The sequence below is a fragment of the Panulirus ornatus genome, chromosome 31, assembly GCF_036320965.1.
Source record: "Panulirus ornatus isolate Po-2019 chromosome 31, ASM3632096v1, whole genome shotgun sequence".
NCBI classification, from domain to species: Eukaryota; Metazoa; Arthropoda; class Malacostraca; order Decapoda; family Palinuridae; genus Panulirus; species Panulirus ornatus.
The window spans coordinates 8,517,343-8,536,521 of NC_092254.1; the positions used below are offsets into that span (position 1 = coordinate 8,517,343).

Below are 19,179 nucleotides of genomic sequence, written 5' to 3' on the forward strand. Positions count from 1 at the left end.
GAGGAGGTGGTGTTGGGTGGTGGTGGTGGTTCCTGACGTGTGGATGTGTTGAAAAATGACATCATGGCACCATGTGTTAATGCTTTCACTCTCAAGATGTGGAGGTTCCTGGTGTTAGGTTAGGTTTGATGGCCAGTAAGAGGAGGAGTTTTTACTCGAGGCGAGGCGGCTCGTAGTGAGGAAATTATTATTTGGGAAATAGGATGATGGCTCCTGGCGTGAGGAGGACTTCTTCCAGAAATTGAGGTGGTTCAAGCCTTGTTAATGGGTAGGGGTTACTTGAAGTACAGTATTGGGATGTTTTGCCCAGTACTGGAAACTTAGGTGTGTCTCCTGGTCTGTATTCTGAAAGTGCCATTGTTCCCTGTATGGCTTTGTGATACTAAGGGTGATAAAAGCAGTGGTGTGAGGATTTTTCCTTTCCGTACAGCGTGACGAGCCTCTTCGTGAAGAATTATTTACTCGATGCTCGAGACGAACTTATTCGTTTTCTGAAGACTTCATGAAGATGGCTTCCAGACGGGGAGATGTCTTACTGAAGATGACGTTGCTCTTGGTGTGAGGCATTATCACAAGATGTCTGATGGCTTATATTACAGGAACTTCCCCCTTCTACGCAAGGGTGATTATTTTTGTGTACGTAGGTTACTGAGGGTAGACGGTCGGTGGAGGTTTTCATGTAACGTGGCTTATGTAATTGTTGCTACTTTCGGTCTTGTTGGCTCGTTCATCAGAGCTGTAGTTGAGGGTGGTTTTATGCTTGAGTGACTGCCACTTCTCCGGGATCGTTAGACCTTAACGGTTTTCAAGAAGAGATGGTCATTTACGCGTGTGTATGGCGTATAAATTATGCCCCAGTCACCGAACGCACTCTTGTCACTATATCACAAGGTTTACTATGCCTCGAGACAGTGTAGTGTGTAATTTATGTGCACGAGAGCAAAGAAAATGATTGTTGAAGATCATGATATATATATATATATATATATATATATATATATATATATATATATATATATATATATATATATATATATAGAGGATTACTTGGTGCAAAAACTAGACACTGATCTTTTACGAATTTTGCCAGGTAACACGGAGAGAGAGAGAGAGAGAGAGAGAGAGAGAGAGAGAGAGAGAGAGAGAGAGAGAGACGTAAGGAGGGTGTGTGTTTACCTTTCTGCACGGTACGGGGAGAGGGTTCTGCACTCTTAGGGCCCCGTCTCTTGAACTTTCTGTGCTTTCCTAGAATTTTCTAAGCTCTTTGTTTTGTTGCCTTTAACAGTTTGGTCACTTAAGTTTGTTCCGTTCTTTTTCGAAACAGTTTCATGCTGTGTCCTTTGGCTGTCCTGCCCGTACATCTTTCGAAAGAGTTTTTCACTGTCTTCGTCATCAGCCTGGTGAATGGGTCACCCCTTGCTCAACTCTTATCCAAGTAAGGCAAATGTAAGGCATCAAGCCTTTCCCCGTAACAATGCTCTCGTAATTGTTGTGTGTGTGTGGGGGGGGAGGGCAGACCTACTCTGATATCACATTATATAGATAAGATCCGGGCGAGTCATGGCTTGACCTTGAGGCTCACGTAGTTTAATGGTTGCAGATTTATCTCGTGGTTCCTCTCTTTTATCTCGTTAAGATCACATTACTGGTGCGGGGGGATGGGGTGTGTGGGGGGGTCGTGGTGGTGGTCCGGGCTGGGGGGAGGGGGGCATTCATACAACGCTGCTGATGAAACTTACCATGCCCGCTAATGGCGGAAACTTCCACCGACTCCGGGGCATTATGGATGATTGATTTCTTTGTTACGGCTTAATGATTTTATCCTCCCCTCTCCTCTCCTCCGAACCCCACCTATCAGCTCGGACCGACCCCGACTCCCACCCACTCGCTCTCCACCCCCGTGAGTCCACCAACTGAAGGATATAGTCTTGACGCAGTTTATCTTTCTGTCGATGTGTGTGTGTGTGTGTGTGTGTGTGTGTGTGTGTGTGTGTGTGTGTTGCCCCGTCTCTTCACCCTGTAAAGTACCATGTCTTTACTCTTACACACACACACCAAGCTTATGCGAGATGTGTGTGTATGTATGCATGTATGTATGTATGCATGTGTATCTGCTCTCAAAGAAACAACTTGGTATAATCTAAACATTTTTTTTTCTTCATTCTTAATATTTCGTCTTTAACTTTCGCGGCGGCTTTCAGCGTTCACGTGGCCTTTACTTATGTGGAACTGTACTATTAGGGTAAGGATTATTACCGGAGTTAATTGCATGACACGCGAAGCATTACGGAGTTCCTTAATTGGATTATTAATTCTCGTGGAAGCGTAGTTACGAGCTTCTTTATCGAGCAGAGTTCTTTATCTCTCGGTAATTTCAGGCCGCCTGTAACGAATGGTCGATTAACATGGTGTATAATACGCATCCTCCACTCTGAATAAGACTGGTTATTACTGGGAAAATTATTGATAAGATAAACGTTCACTTTAGCTCGTTCTATCGTGCGTGATATTTTTGCTTAGATCCAGCTCACTGCAGGAGGCCGATTGGTGTGTATGCCAGCCGTACGCTTAGATGTAGCTGCATGAGGTCGAGTGGTGTGTATGCCAGCCGTACGCTTAGATCCAGCTGCAGGAGGTAGAGTGGTGTCTATGCCAGCCATACGCTTAGATCCAGCTGCAGGAGGTCGAGTGGTGTGTTTGCCGACCGTATACACGCGGAAGCGAATATGTTTCACGCTTAACTGGACGTGTGACCGATAATGCCTCTTTTAAGAAGAGACGCGTCTCCCTATCGGCGAGAGAGAGAGAGAGAGAGAGAGAGAGAGAGAGAGAGAGAGAGAGAGAGAGAGAGAGAGAGAGAGAGAGAGGACGGCGATCAGTGTCTGCATGCAGAAATTTCGAGCGGTGCCTTCCAAGAACGATCAGTTTTCCAGGGTATATCATCTTCACGAACGTCAGCGGTCCTTACTTCGTGTTGGATAGAGAGAGAGAGAGAGAGAGAGAGAGAGAGAGAGAGAGAGAGAGAGAGAGAGAGAGAGAGAGAGCCGTATCGAGCCAGCATCCACGGGGCCGTCATGATGTTCCGCTCTAGTCATTCTTTTACCAGTATCATCTCTCGTAACTCATCATTGTTCGGGTATCATGGTTTTTTTTTCATATTTTTTTATGGATGATTTTTTTTTTTTAGGGATGAGACCTCATGCTTGTGTTTAACCCCCCCTTCCCCTCCCCCACATCCCTCCCCACCTTGAGCACGACGTTACGACCCATGAGCACGACGACGCAGTTACGAGCCTTGAGAACGACGCTGTTACGACCCTTGAAGAACGAGGATACGACCCTTGGGTATCATATAGCCCCGTTCGCTCCAGTGCACTTGTCCATAAAACATCCTGACCTTCAACTTTGCTAGATCTCCAAGGGGTTCAGCTCAGATTTGGGCACTGCATTTCTTTTTTTTTTTTTTTCTTTCTTTCCCCTTTTTCATTTGACTTTCGTGTTTAAAGAAGACGAGGAATGGAAAACACGCATCCTTCCATATGTCTTCGGCCCGAACTTAGAGTTGTTGATCCCTTGCAAAGTTTGTGAATCATGTTGGGCATTAATAGGGCTCTGCGTTGCTTGTTTAATTGATGCTCCCACAGTCCCGGGCTGGGAAGTGAAAGTTGAATGACTTTAAGAACCCATCACTTTGCTGTGCTTAATGACGTGTCTGTGCCTCGGTAAGTACTTGTGAACTAACACTCGCTCTCCTTAATGACGTTGGGGTTTTTAAGCGTCGGACAGCCATAATGTAGCGGTAATTGTTGGTTTGATTCTTAACGTAGTTTCGGAGATGGAGGAAAATTATCATCGTGTACGTACATACTCGTCCCAAATATGATTTTCTGGGCACTAGCTTTTATCAAGATACGTATAAACTCTGTTTCTTCCTTCGGTGGGGCTATCAATCTCTTGAACACGTAGCGCAGATCAGAGGGTGGAACTGAACAGCACGAGTTTTGTGCCAACGTCAGCATGAGTAAACGAGTGCTCGTCACTGAAATGTTTGTGTCATGCGAGGCGAGGATGTGGGTTTAGGTATGCTGCTTGAAGCTGTGGAGGTGAAAGTCATCAGAATAGAAAAAGAAAACATTTTACCCATCTTTCTTGCACCCACATACGCCCATCTCCACCAGTCGTACCCTCATATACACATTTCGACCACTTACATCTCCCCATTCCCCATCCCTCCCCCCACGCACGTCCTTGTCTATCCTCCCACGTCCCTTGTTTAAAGCCCCTTTCAGTGAATCTCGTGTGTTTTCCTCGTGAGTTTTCAGACTTTGGTTACAGTTCCATTAACGATTCCACGTACACTTTTGTACCAGGTGTGCCACTCCCTCCCATGGAGCTGTCAGTCACTCCTTGCAGCCTCTTGTCGCAGCCATCGTCGTCAGCATCCCTCATGCTTTAGCGCACACTGTGACACCTGCACCGTCCTTCGCTCGCCACATCCCGCCCACATCTCCAACTGTCTTCCACCGGCCAGGCTCACCCAGGTACACACACACACACACACACACACACACACACACACACACACACACACCTAATAGCCTCTCCTTCCTCTACCCCCCTACATCCGTTCCCTTGCCTGTTCATCCATTGTCTTCTCTAAGGGGTATACGTTCACCAACCATCATCCCCCTCCTTCCCCCACTCCCTCTCATTTAAGCACCTTACGTAATCCCTTATACCCATTTACATCCGTGTCCCCACCTACGGCCACCATCCCGCGTTCTTCCGTCTTTAATCCCCACAATGAACGACCTTATATGTATAGTGACAGTGTCATTAGTCAGAGGATTTGAACGCATGGAGATGCGTTCAAGGTCATTCGACTTGTATGTTTAACTTGAGACTTCATATCATTCGGTAGGCCTGGAGCCTGAATCGATGAATTGTGCAAAGCAAACACACATCATAGACCCTTTGTATGGGCCTTTATAGGTTAGTCCTTTACCCCATTTGCTTCTCTCATGCCCACGTACACACCATCGTCTCTGCTTGCCAGCACCTATCTTGCCCACCTGCATGCATCATCCAGACGTAAATTTCTCATCCCCTTTTGCTAACCCACCACATTCCACAAGCATTTCTCATTTCCACCAACATCCCAGTTTTTTTTTTTCTCCCCTCACTCGTATCGCTTTTCCCCGCCTTCACTAATTTAACCTTCCCACTTCTGTGGCAGGACATTAGTAGAAGACTTAGAGGGGTGTTTAGAAAGCTGAAGCATAACTGAGGGGAACCGATAAGGCTGGATTGTGATGTGCATGCGAGAGTCAGACAACAGAAAACCGGAGCTAGATAACAGAAGACCTATTTTCTGTGTGACTGTTATCTGCTGGAGGACAGTAGACGTGGAAGCCAGATAATAGATGACCTGTTTGTCTGTGAGGAGGTTATCTGCTGGAGAACAGTAACATGGTAACAGAAGACCTGGTGGTTTGGACGAGGTTTTCTGCTGAAGGACAGTGCATGGGAGAACGAGATAACAGAAGACCTGATGGTCTTTTACGAAGTTATTTACTAGGGGGACTGTAAATGTATACTGTTTTCCTGATATATATAAACAGATATATGATTGTAGAATAGCAAGGATTAGATAAATCTGAAGGAATCAGGAAGCTAGAGTGAGATAGAACCACAACTGAGGAGTACCGGCAGAGCTGGATACCTATCAAGTACGAGTATTTGTGACGAGAGTTTGACAGAATGGCGGGTCTAGCCCGAAACAGATAGCAGTTAGGGTTGAAGGAGCCAGGTAGTGCTGGGGGAAGACGAGGAGGCAAGGGAGAGTTGAGGGGAGAAATGTTGACATGGGTATGGGTAACTGTAGCATGAACTAGGCCAGTTAGAACATAGGTATGAGGGGCAGTTAGAGCAGAGCTGAGTGTTTTGGGTATAGCTCGAGGCAGGGCAGTTAGGAAAGAGCTGAGGGTGTTAGGTTATAACCTGAGTCAGGGCAGTTGGAGTAGAGCTGAGAGTGCTAGGTATAGCCTGAGTCAGGGCAGTTAGAGCAGAGCTGAGAGTGTACACATGACTAACAGTGTGTCTGCCCTCCCCCCCCCCCCCCTCCCACCTCTCGTCCCGTCCCCCAGCAACACTAAATATTTGTTGCAGGGTATTTGGATATATGAAATTTTGCCTGGGGGGGGAGGGGGGATGAGGGGTTTATAGGTAGGGTTTACCGGGGTTGGGTGGATGGCTTGGGTTGGAGGGAGGTGATGAATATTCATAGCAGCAGTGTTGACTGTTTATGTTGCAGTGGGAGGCGGGCCCGTGACTGACTCCACTGTTCGGGTACAACAGCCGAATAGGGGATTATATATATATATATATATATATATATATATATATATATATATATATATATATATATATATATATATATATATATCATATATTGTCTCTATCCATTTGCATTGCTGCTGCCGTTTGCTCACAAGAGTATGTTCGGCTTGCTTGTTGGAGGTGAAAAGTAATGAGATTGTTGGCATACTTTCGAGGTGATACATATATATCTCTCTCTCCTTCTCTCTCTCTCTCTCTCTCTCTCTCTCTCTCTCTCTCTCTCTCTCTCTCTCTCTCTCTCTCTCCCCTCCCTTGCCTGGCTTTTATAGTTTTTGTTATTTCGATATATATATATATCTTTCGCTTATTTTTTTTTAGAGAGAGAGAGAGAGAGAGAGAGAGAGAGAGAGAGAGAGAGAGAGAGAGAGAGAGAGAGAGAGAGAGATTTCACAGTAAAATACCGAGATTGGTGTAATGAGTTAGATTTAAACGTAATCTAGATTTAAAGTCGAACGGTAAAAGCTTTTTGCTTTTTGAACTCACAATGTTTATTCATGTAAATTTTGCACACTATCCATTTTAGATTTATTCTGGTGCCGTTATATATTGTGTGAGTGTGTGTTTGTGTGTGTGTGTACGTATCAGTATGTTTATCTGACTTCATATATCTGTCTATCTGTTTGCCAGTCTCTCTATTTTTATTTGTCTTTCCATGTCTATCTTGTCTGTTTGTGTCTGTGTACGTATATCTGCCTGTTCGTATATATGTATATCGATATGTCTATGCTTGTCTGTTTTTATCTCTCTCTCTCTCTCTCTCTCTCTCTCTCTCTCTCTCTCTCTCTCTCCTTTTTTTATGAAGCTTGTATCATCGGCGTTTGTCGAGAGTGAGTGAGTCCTCTTCCAGGAACTCATCCCAAGTCACCGCGGCTTCTGGGAGAGTAAAAAACCATTCCCCAGAGAACAAGCCAGACACTGATGGATGGTTTCAAGCCATTGACAAATGTAAACATGTTGTCTTGTCACGGAAAATGTATAAAATGGGAATAGCTGGTAGAGTGGGAAGATGGATTGAGGGTTATTTTTTTTTTTCATGTTGGTGCTCGTTTGCAGAGAGAGAGAGAGAGAGAGAGAGAGAGAGAGAGAGAGAGAGAGAGAGAGAGAGAGAGAGCTTTACTTTCAGACTTATGCACGTTCTCTTTTTTTTTTTTTTTAACTCAATATCCTCCCTTAGAATATAGTTGGGGTTTTCTGCTTACGTATTTGTGCAACGTCAGTGTATGATTTCCACCCTCGTTGAGGTAGCTAACGTCATTTTTTTGATCAGGCGTTTGAGATAAAGACGCTCCCTAGCAGCTGCTGATGGCCTTGACAAAGGCCAAATGGGGCCCTCTGTAGTCTGAACCGACCACGTACTCCTTTGAACTCTCTGTATCCCCATAGTGCAGTCTCCTCGTGGAAGGATTCCCTTGTTGTACGTCAGTAAGTGGTGAAGGCTCCGTGTGGAGATCAGTAAGGAACTTTATGATTTTAAGTCCAACGTTGTCTTTGGGACGAGAACCGCAATTACGAAGGCGAGGATCGCTCTGTGTGTGTGTGTGTGTGTGTGTGTGTGTGTGTGTGTGTGTGTGTGTGTGGAAGGGGATCAGATTTAACATCGTGCTGTACAAACAGTCTGATGCCGCAGTCATTACTGCACTAAACTCTACTATATTGGGGGATTAGATTTCACGTCCATTGTCCTCCGTTTTGGGGCAAGATTTTGCTTGCGCTAGTTGCTAGCAGTGGTGGTGGGGGGTTGTAAAGGGAGGATAAACGGGCAGAAATTTAATAGCGCCAGCCTCCAAGCTTACAATTATAACTCGGAAGTTTTGCGGATGTACGTAATTTAATTATTCTGAAATACAGTCTCTTCGAGTAGTATGCCGGCGCAGGTGAAAATACAGGATTGAAAATACAGGATTCTGGCGAGTGTATACTGTATCTATTTTCTCCAGGAGGAGGGGATGGAGGGGGAGAGGCTTCATTGCCAGGAGTGGCATTGTGTGCCCGAATCCCGAGTATAAGTCTTTGTTGAAACGAATTAGCGAATTGAATATGAGAGTAAGAATGAACCAGTATTTGTTATATGTTGATTTTTTTTATCCCCTTTGTGTGTGAGAGAGAGAGAGAGAGAGAGAGAGAGAGAGAGAGAGAGAGAGAGAGAGAGAGAGAGAGAGAGAGAGAGAGGTTGATGTAAGAAGGGGTATTCAGAGTGCAGCTGTGTGTGTGTGTGTGTGTGTGTGTGTGTGTGTGTGTGTGTGTGTGTGTGTGTGTGTGTGTGTGTCCCTTTTTTGAGTGTATGTTTCTCTGAAAATGTGTGTATGTGTGTCTCTGTCTGTTGTCCTCTGTCTGTTTTTATCTCCTCCTTGTTTGTATGTGAGGTGTTTGTGTGCATTTATGCAGGCGAGGATACGGGCCTGCCGGCGCGTGTTCATGTGCTCTCGTGAGGGATTTAGGAGTGTAGGTCTAGGCATTCAGCACACACGTTTTCACTGAAATATACTGCATACGTGTCTATATTTTTTTTTTTATGACGGTATTTACAGATTTCTACGTGATGGCTGTGGGTGTTGTGTCTCATTCCTTTTGTTTAACTATTCGTCTCTATTCTAAAAGTCTGTCTGTAGTGTAGTACTCGGGATGCGTCAAGTTTCGTATTGTGTATATTTTTCAATATACTTGATCTTAGCTTCGTGTCTTCGATATATATCAACTGACTTATATTTCTCTCTTGTGTCTCCCCTGATGATGTGATTATTACACGAAAGTGCACTTGGGAACTTATCGTGTTTCATTTTCCCCGTGGACTCATAGGAATATATATATATATATATATATATATATATATATATATATATATATATATATATATATATATATATATATATATATATATAAACACACACACGCACCCACCTCCGGGATGAAGAGTACCTCGAACAGACGGTATTAAACCCTTCGGCTGACGATGGTATTGCCTCGCTGAAGGCGACTATCTCGCTCACACGGTGTGTGTGGCTGGCAACATCGGTTGATGTACTTAAAGGGCTTAAACCACATCCCATCCAGCCGTCCTCCGTACTTTACAACGTTTGTCCTGGACTTCGAAAGGTCTTCTTCAAGCTCACTCTCTTAAATTGGATATGGTCGATTTTAGAATAAACTCTCCAATAATGAAAATAAGTGACGGAAGAATAACAGATTTTTTTTTTCTCTTTGTCGGTGTCGCTATTTCATTTCCAGTTTCTCATTTGTAAAGATGAAAGTTGAGTTGCGTCAGTACCTCTATCCTTATGCGGGTCTGAGAAAGCGTTGCTCTATCCGGCGACTCCATCCAGGTTCGAAGCCATATCTCTTGGTTGCGGGTTTGCAGTTTCCCCTCAGACCTTTGACATTAATTACCAGGTGATAACATCAGATACAAGATGAACATGTCTTCTGACGGGAGGGATATAACAGGTTTCCAGGTTCTTGTGTGACTGACTGACTCTCCTCCTATTCTTCGGAAATTCGCTGGTTGAATTCCACGCGAGTGTTGTTGTTGTGGTTGGCTGGCGGTCTCTCTCTCTCTCTCTCTCTCTCTCTCTCTCTCTCTCTCTCTCTCTCTCTCTCTCTCTCTCTCTCTCTCTCTCTCTCTCTATGCAAGTTTAAGACGCCGCTCGTATTGAGTCGTCGTGAATTCTTCACTATCATACACTTTTTTAAAGCGAAAAGCAAAACTCCCGCGAAGCATTTTCCAAATAATCGATTCCCCACCTCTCCCTCCATTTTTTGTTTCCTTTGAATATTAACTGACATGACACGGGCGAAAACATGTCCACGTCATGGACATATTAGATAAAAGACAAGAAAATGAATGTAAGAAAGAATGGGGGAAGGAATGATTGTTACTCCTCTACGTTGTTTGTTATGTTACTCTACGTTGTTCTGTTATGTTACTCCTACGTTGTTTGTTATGTTACTCCTACGTTGTTCTGTTATGTTACTCCTACGTTGTTCTGTTATGTTACTCCTACGTTGTTATGTTACTCCTACGTTGTTATGTTACTCCTACGTTGTTTGTTATGATGCCCGACTCCACGTGTGTTGGGAAAGTTACTCCTACCTTGAGATTTTAATTGCCTGTTTTCTGTTATGTTCACTTTCGTTTTTCTGTCCCTTATTTGTTATGTTACTTCTACGTTGTTAGGTTACTCCTACGTTGTTTTGTTAATGATGCGCCAAAGGACCCACACGTGATAGTTGGGGGGGAAAGATAGCAGAAAAGCACATACACTTGAGACTTTTCAAATTGCCTGTGATTATAGCTTGTTATGTGCACATTTTGGTTTTTCCTGGTCACCCTCCATCCAACCCGTTCCCCCTCCCCTTCAGCTAGCGTGGTATTCTTGTTAAAGTCTGTGTGATCAAAGTCCCATGTAGGGCTGTATTTGGGTTACAGGTCGCTTGTTAGCTCCGCTCGTAAGAAGTTTTATGCTTATTAGCTTCGTTTTGCCCCGCTCACGGCTATCACGTTTCCAGTTTCCCCGGGTTAACGTTCACTCGGGGTTTACAGGTTTTATCCCTCTCATTCCACCGTACACTTTCTAAGACGTCTGTGTTTTGTGTGTGTGTGTGTGTGTGTGTGTGTGTGTGTTCGACTCGCGTGTATATATTTCTGTCTGAAGCTGTAAGCCAAGTACTTCCAAGTCAGCTTTATTGTTTTTATTCAGTTTCTTCCACTCGTTAGTGAATTGTGCGAGGGTGGAACACACACACACACACACACACACACACACACACACACACACACACACACACACACATCCTCCGCAAAAAAAAAAAAAATGGATTACCACGCTGGCGCGCAGGGTTCCTTGAAAGCATGAGCACCGCCATAGACAGAAGAGAAGGTTGAGTGGATAATGTGCGTCTGGACTGCAAGAAAGCATTTGACACTACCACGTAAAAGAGGATGGTAAAGAAGCCAGACCTTCATACAGGAAGGAGGGGAGGAAAAACTATCTCATGAAACAGAAAATTACCTTAAGTGAAATGGGGCAAACGTTATCACAGGAAGCCCATCTCGAATGGGTTGGGCGGGGGTCACCAAAGGCGTGCCGCAAGGCTCAGTTCTGGAACCATTGCTTATAGTGACTTGCCAAAAGGCTCACGCTTCAGTAAGTGTCCCGATGATGTCAAGGTTACATAACGGAAGTGAGCGTATGGAAGGGTTGCATAAACTTACGAAGCAATCTAAACAAATTCTAAAGTGGGTTTTGACTACGTTCAACCCGGCTGCTGTAATATGCAAAGTAGCGAGGGTGAGACACAGTGAAGGAATGCATCGATACAGAGGCATCTGGCAGGAAATACGTGGCAAGAGTATGTACGAGAGGTACCCGGGAGTCTACATTATACTTAATCTGTTGCCTGAACCTCGCCTTAAAAGAAATGTAAAGGAGACAAACTCTCCTTGCAGATATTAGGGTCGACTTCAGGGAAGGAAGATACTCAGTAAACTGTTCACGTCGTATGTTAGGGCTGAACCACAATTAGCCTCTTGTGTTTGGTCACCGCACTTAAATAAGCATGAAGAACTAATAGTGAAGTTCCAGCGGAGGGTATCAAAGATGGTATCATAATGTAGAGAGCTGGGTTAGTGAGAGGTTGGAGGCCATAATTTCGCTCACCGCGGACGAGAGAAGAATAAGGGGTGATTTGATCACAGCCTTTAACTTTTTAAATCGGTTCCGAAAAGAACCGGATCCCTTTGACATGAAATTAAGCAAGAAGGTTGTTTGAAAAGATTTAAAGCAGTTCTTTTGTAGCATAAAGAGTATTAGTGGATGAATGGGATAATGGAAGTAATGAAACTGTGAATGTAACCAACATTGGTTACAATGGTGTGACCTTTGAGCCTGCCCTTCAGGGCCAGCTCATCATAACCAAGTTTAGCACCGTCTTGCTTAAAGATTGTTGTACCGTTGTGCTTAAGGATCCTGCCGTCGTGCTCAAGGTCGTTACCGTTGTGCTCTCGGGGTCTTGTTATCTTCGTGCTCTAGGGGCCTCTTCGTTGTGCTCAAGGGCTTCGCAGTCATGCTCATGCGACTCATGGTCGTGCTCAAGGGCCATGCCGTCGTGTGCAAGGGGCCCTACCGACGTGCTCAAAGGTTTAATCAACCGCTCATACTGCTTGATACGTCTGCAAACTATAGGGCGGGGTTTTGCCACAAGTGTCAAGATGTTGGATAAGAAGCTTGTTTAGTTTCCCGATGGTGCCCTCAGACATGCCTCACGGTACGTTCCTGTTGGTCTGGATGACGAAGAGCGTGAAAATGACACAGCGGAGGCTAATAATGGTAATCTAGAGGCGAGTCAGGAGGTGCTATTGATGATAATGGTAACAAGGAAGGGTGGGGAAGGGGGGTGTGTGGGGAGGATAATGATAGAGATGGGATGGAGGATGAGGAGGCCAGTGAGAACATGAAAGGAGCATCACTCGCAGGCGGCACCTTGGCGGGTTACGATGGTATATTGTATAATGATCTTCATTTCAGTTCCTCTAGGGTTCTGTTCGCATTGATCATCATCATCATCATCAGAGATATCAACCCTGCTGGGTTTTCGTTATTGAGAGGGCTCATATGATTTGTCTGCTACTGCTTTTTTTAAAGTCCGGCCTTCTCTCTGTTTACCGGACTTTGCGTACAAGTGGTTACGCCGCGAGCGTGAAATCACGTTTCGACGAGGTTGTGTGCGTCTGAAGGGGCTACAAGCCTCGTCGAGGATCTTGTCACCTCAAGAGGAGTCCACCATTTCCCTGCTCCTGGATGGAGTGCCTGCCTTACATCTAAAGGAATAGCAAAGCTAGATGGAGTATTTGTGCACTGCCACCTTGATATAATGATCATTGTCGCTGGGTGTGAATCAGAAGGCCTGGGCCCCAGTCCTGATCCGGGCAACTGGTTCACAGTCAGCCAAGCTATTCGTCCATCCCACTCGGACTGGTAAAGACGGGGAAAGGTGAAATGTAGTTTATACACAGAGTGGATCATTCATCGATCCACCGTCCACCTCATCTGGCTATTCCCACCCATTATGCAGTATGGATCATGTATCCAGTGTCGTTGTATTTTGTGAATATTCAGGTAATTTGTAAAATGGATTACTCTTGCTTTATGTTCTCCTTACTTGGCTCTGTTCACTTGACTTTCAAGGTGGATTGCTCATACACTACCACGCTCTTCTGGTTGTGTGTTTCGGTGCTCCTTTCCCCATTATTTAGCCTTGTTTATTTAATTTGTAAACTGGATTACTTATTCACTACCCTATTTGTCCAGCCATGTTCGCTTAATAATATAGCGTGGATTACTCGTCCAGTGTCTCTCCTTTATATAGCTCTGTTCATTTAATGTACAGGGTGGATTATCAAGTCAGCCCCGCTTAATTTGGCCACGTTTGGCTCGGTGCAAAGCAAGTCACTCGCTTTTTCTCCCGTCGAACATTTCTGGGTTGGGTTACTATGGAGAGTACGTTGGTCAGCTGTTATTGTTTGCATCCCATGTGGCCAGGTTTGTAGAAGCCTCGGTCTCTCTCAGTTACAGGAGGGGAAATTGTGTTCTCTCATGCATGAACTTAACCTCCGTGTGTGCGACGGTGCTGTCGTTGAGTACGGCGGTACGACGACCCTTTTAAGCACGACGATATGACTGACCCATGGTCACCACGTAACGACCTTTATGAAGGCTTGACTTTTGATTCGACCCATAGGCGTCACTGACCTTAAGGTCAGGCCATCATATCCCAGTGTAGCACCGTCGTGACCAAGGGGTCAGTGACTTACCCAGAAACCACAGCCATAAACAGTTGTATTGTATCTGAATGTGGAGACGAGAAACTGGAAAGCATGGAATATATATGTAGATGGCTCCTTCAGTTTACAATTTATGCTGCAAAATTGGCGAATTGATGGTGCGTTCGTCCTTACCTTGTGGACACTGGTGTATAAGCGATCAAGGAGTGCACAGGAGATCCAGGAACCAAGCCACGAGTCGTGTAACACGCACATAGATAATTTACAATAAAGATGAAATGTTTACACTCACCAAGCTCTGTAATGCTTGGTAGGAATGATCTCTGAATTCACTAATTTTGCAACAGTCCTGTACGTATAGTGTTGCAGACAAGGCTTCCAATCTTGTCTGTTCGTTATCAAAAGGAGGAGCAAACCCGCTTGATTGAGCAAACTCGCTTGATTATGTACAGACCAGACTGAATCGGGCAAAAGCATCAAAGGTGTCTTCTGATCCCGTTTGCGAGACCATAAACGTGGCGGTTTTTCTCACACGATGTCGCGATGGTAGATGGATTGGCCCACGACGATTTCTGTTCCTCTCGCGAAGAAAATGGTTTTTGGTCAGAGCTCTTTCTGGATGATTGTTTTTCCTTGCCACTCGGAGATAGATCCTGATTATAGTCGGCTCTGTCCTTGGAGACATAACATTTTTAGCTAAATCCTCAGGCCCTGTCGTTCACTGTAAGCCCAATATGTGAAGGACTTCAGAGGAAGTCTTCTGGCTTCGCCATGGACATTTTTTGTTATATACCTGTGTTCTGCTTTTGACTCCGAGATTATTAACAGACAATTCAGACACCGGGTTCAACATATCACTAGACTCGTCATGCCCAAAGATGTATCACCCACACTTCAAGACACTGAACACTTACGGTTAAACAAACGCCTCAGTTGTCATCTTGCTCGCCCCACAAAGACACACACACACACACACACACACACACACACACACACACACACACACACACACACACACTCCATCACCTCACACTTCTTGAACTAGTTACGTGATCTTAGATGTTTTTACAGTTTGCCTGGTGAGCCTATATGTCCACAGCTGTTTTGATGAATACTACATCTGTTGCCATAATTCAGAACAAGGCATAAGTTAAGTGATCTATGTAAGAGTAGCTTTTTGTAGGGATTATTGTAGCATGTATATGTTAAGGTAGCGGATATTACATGAAAAATGTCGGCTATTTATATGAAATATATATACATATATATACATATATTCAGTGATCAAAGTTGGATGCTGAATGTACAGTCATATGTGTTTATTCAGACGGGAAATTGGAATGATTTTGAAATTAGATTTGAAAACAAAATTTGTGGTCATATTTTACATAATCTGGTATAGTTGATTCGTATCGTAACACTTTGAATTATAACATTACTGTTGAATTTTTCGCAGTTGACCGGACAAGTACTACCATGTAAATGTGTAATTATGGTGAAAAAGTTTTCATTCCATTTTTTTTTTTTAAATAAAATCTTTATTTGCCCAAATATACTTAGACAAAGCGTTTCTGGGTAAACGGAGAATATTTGGAAGATCCACACAAGAGAGAGAATAACTTCATCATCCTAGGTATAGATTACCATATTTCCGGGTCAAGTATCAGAAATAGCCCGGAGTTACATAGTGGGTGAGGATATAAAACTCTTCACTGTCACATAACTCAGGGGGCATTACGAACAGGGTTGGGCGGAATCCAAGGGGTTCGTGGAAGCCTGATGTGGGTATTCATTTTTGTGCTAATTCAAACATGACAGTTGCTTCAGAAAGCCCCCGTAACCCCCCCTGAATAAATGATATGTAAAGTGTTTAGAATTTGGTTGCGTCCTAATGATGATGATTACTTAGGTGTCAGTAACCCAGCGTCACAATTCTTGCTTTTGTTTTCACAACGTCACTTTTTTCCTCTTCGGCGGTGTGAGTGTGGGTGACATCGGTTCGATGCTGCAGAGATGTTCAGCGAGATAGTCTTGACCAGAGAGAGGGAAGGGTGATAAAACATAAACTTGATGTCAGGTTTATTAACGAAAACGTGTTTAGCATCATTTATCTGTGGCATCACCGGAGGGGAATACCTTTGCGCGTAGTATTCCACTCTTTATCGTGTATCTCCTGCTCTGAACCTGTGCTCCAATCTTTCTTGATGTCGTGAATGCTATCAGTTTTACGATGGTTATTTTCAAGGATGTAGCGGTTGTAAAAGTCTTTAATGCCGTTTTAGGTACACTTGTGGGAAAAGTTGGGGAGGGGGGAGGGGGGGACTTATAAAACTGTCAGGAACTTATAGACAGAGTCCCAACCAGCAAGTGTCCAGACAGAGCTTTTACGAGGTCTTGGTTCTGCAGTAGCAGGTGATCAACCCTGGCAGAGGTTCCTGGCCGTAGACCTTAACAAATTCAGATAGGCTGATATACATCGTACCAGATACAATCGCAGTTAATGTGTGTATACCTAAAGTCACACAAGAGTGCGCGCGGTCCTAAATTTTGGGGGGAGGAAGTTAAAGGTCACAGATGAATAAATCTGGCCTAAAGTAAAACCCTGAATGCACAGCAGTAATGGAATACTAATCTGTATTCATATTCATAGTCACAAAATGTCATCCCTCAGCTTAGCTGGCAAAGATATTCACAGTTTGGATAGTCCAGTTAAAGCTGGGTGTGGTATCATCAGCCTCTGGAATAAAATTCCGTTTCAATACCTAGAATTACTTGTTCATTATTCATCCTTAGGAATAATTTTACTGGGTTTCTGCAGCTCTGAGGATGCGCTCAACGTAGGAGCTGGGAAGGGAAGGACTCTTTCCGCATGTTGACGATGTTAAAGCCTCTTTTGATGGTGATTCCTATCTCGTAGTGGGGATGAATGAGGTGCTTGAACTGCCTGATAGTTTCATTTTTAGAGGTGATTCAAAAGAGGCGCGCACTGGTTAAAGGAAAGAATATGAAATGAAATTGGTCATGGATAACAGTGCACATTCCTTGTTTACAGTCAGCAGTTCCCTTGGAGTGTACTGCTTTCAGTAAATCATATTAGAAAAAACATTTGTGTGTGTGTGTGTGTGTGAGAGAGAGAGAGAGAGAGAGAGAGAGAGAGAGAGAGAGAGAGAGAGAGAGAGAGAGAGAGAGAGAGAGGAACACTTTAATTCCTTGGGTTTAGAATTACTGCCTGGGCCACCTTGGGGAATGGTGTGTCACCTAATGAGAGTACATGTGGTTCGGGAATCATCCCTAACACCTGTGTGTAAGATTTTGCAGGTCGGTGGATGTCGTATGAAGACGACGGCCTTACAATGAACCTAGCAGTTGATTGGCTTTAACACATGATAGGCTTAAACATCCAACCAGCCAGCCAGTGTAAATATAAAGCTCCAGAAATCTGTGGCTTTAGGTAACGGGAGAAATTTGGCTTTAACCATCGAGCGGGCAGGGCCCTGAATCTTCGCCATTTGAAGCAACGTGAGCTGCGTGTCCCTTGCAGGATACCGGGTCGCTGAGGGGTTTGACGTGTGGTGTGCAGATGAAGGTGACACTGTGGGTGATGGAGGAGGACGCAGCAACGGTTCCTCCCCCAGCAGGTACACCTGTACCATGATAAACGTCGAGGACTGTGACTGTTATTATAGCTAGTGTGTGTGTGTGTGTGGGTGGGTGGGTGGGAGGGCGGGCGGGCCGGCCGGCTTGATGGATGGTCCTCATAACCAGGCCGCTGTGTGGACTGCTGCACTGATGGTTGGGGGCTGTGCGCTACTGCTGCTCCCTCACTCTCTGTGCCAGTTGCTTAGATGCTCTTCCTTCCAGGCGCCTCCACCTTCCATCCATCTGTCCTTTAGGTCTCTCCACTATAGAGCTAATAGTCCAGAATCCACAGCTCTCCACCTTGCGTGTGTCTAAACCCTCTCCATCCACCACATCACTCCACCTTCCACCTACCCACCGCCTATACCACATCTCCATTCCCCACCCATTGACCCATCAGATCTCTACTCCACCTTCCACCAACCCACGTGATTCATGGCCCTATTCGTCACCTGTCTCAAACCTGTCCCTTCCTGTAGCCCATCCCTACACAACTCGCCCAGTCTGACCAGGGGTTGAGAATTTCCTTTAAGTACCCCGAAGCATTCACAAACCAGCCAGCCAATCCCATCCTACCTCACCGGTCCTCTTCTCTCCCAGTCTGTCCACTGCCTCTCCGCACCACCATCGCTCTCACCCTAACCCTTCAGCATAAGTCAACAACATCTCTCTCACCCCCCCACAACCTCGTAATATCAACTAACCCCCATCGCTGGCCCTAAATTCGTCACTGCCAGCCAGCCCCCGGACTGCCTTACACCCCAAAGCCTCCAACACGCATGGCTTGCCTCACATCCTACACATTTTATTCCCCTTTGTCCATGGTCCTTTTTTTTCTTCTTCTGTTAAATGACGACGACCTTTTTTTTACTTTTCTCTCTTCGTCTTCTTACATTAATTTATCCTTATCAGATGATATATGACTGTGATACTTGATGGTTAGATAGTGCCAGTGTTTTGTAATAGGATGTAGTTGTCACAGACGTAAATATTTTTTTCTTTATTGGTCAAAGCGCAGACGTTTCGAGCTTCGATAACACAGCAATATACATTTCTTTTCATCCAGGGACGCAGGTGGTTCTTTAGGAATTAAGCCAGCAATTTAATGACATGAATTTGAAATAGTGCCATGTCAGGGGAATGTTAAATGCTGCACATTTTCGTGTTTTGGTCTGAAATAATACACTTTACATAATTTTGTGACAATATCTTTTTTTACTGCGAGTGAAGTTTTTCTTTAAGACCTACATGGGAGGGGAGCATTTTGTTTGATCTCGAGAGAGTAGCATATTTCTTCTACTTAGCTATAATTACGACAGAAGTCTGTTTGTAGTGGAATTTTATTACTTTGATTGTGTGAATGG

At 44.5% G+C, this 19,179-nt stretch overlaps 1 protein-coding gene across 1 annotated transcript in view; it reads left to right on the forward strand.

Moving 5' to 3' along the window:
- The window catches only part of LOC139758804 (uncharacterized), a 1,625,355-nt gene that overhangs the window by 131,066 nt on the left and 1,475,110 nt on the right, over positions 1–19,179 (forward strand). The gene's annotated exons all lie outside the window — the stretch shown is intronic.